Here is a 375-nt window from a genome sequence, read left to right as displayed (position 1 = left end):
AATTCCACATTTTCAACATTACAGGAAGTTAGGAAGACTGTAGGTGTCTATACTGTCACACAAACTAGAGTCTTAAAGCTAAAAATGAAAGGCTTTTGTGCCTCATGGAAGAGAAAAAAATTGGGGTTGAAATGATACAAGGGTGAGTAGACAGAATTTTCATTTTTGTGTGAACTATCCCATACCATATTGTTGTTTATATGTTATTGTACTGTAAGTGATTCACCAACACCAAATAAGGAAAATGAGTACAGTCCCTAAACTATGACAGATCAAACCGTTGATATACTGTAGAGTACAGCGGTCCCACTCTGTAATGATGAAGCCGCCGCAGAGACACTGCATGGAAGGTCTCAGGAAAACCCTGTCCACCAG

Source organism: Sinocyclocheilus anshuiensis, unplaced genomic scaffold (genome assembly GCF_001515605.1).
Source record: "Sinocyclocheilus anshuiensis isolate Anshui unplaced genomic scaffold, SAMN03320099.WGS_v1.1 scaffold1054, whole genome shotgun sequence".
Taxonomy (NCBI): Eukaryota; Metazoa; Chordata; class Actinopteri; order Cypriniformes; family Cyprinidae; genus Sinocyclocheilus; species Sinocyclocheilus anshuiensis.
The sequence above is the reverse complement of the archived record's forward strand: the minus strand, read 5'-3'. Positions refer to the sequence as shown.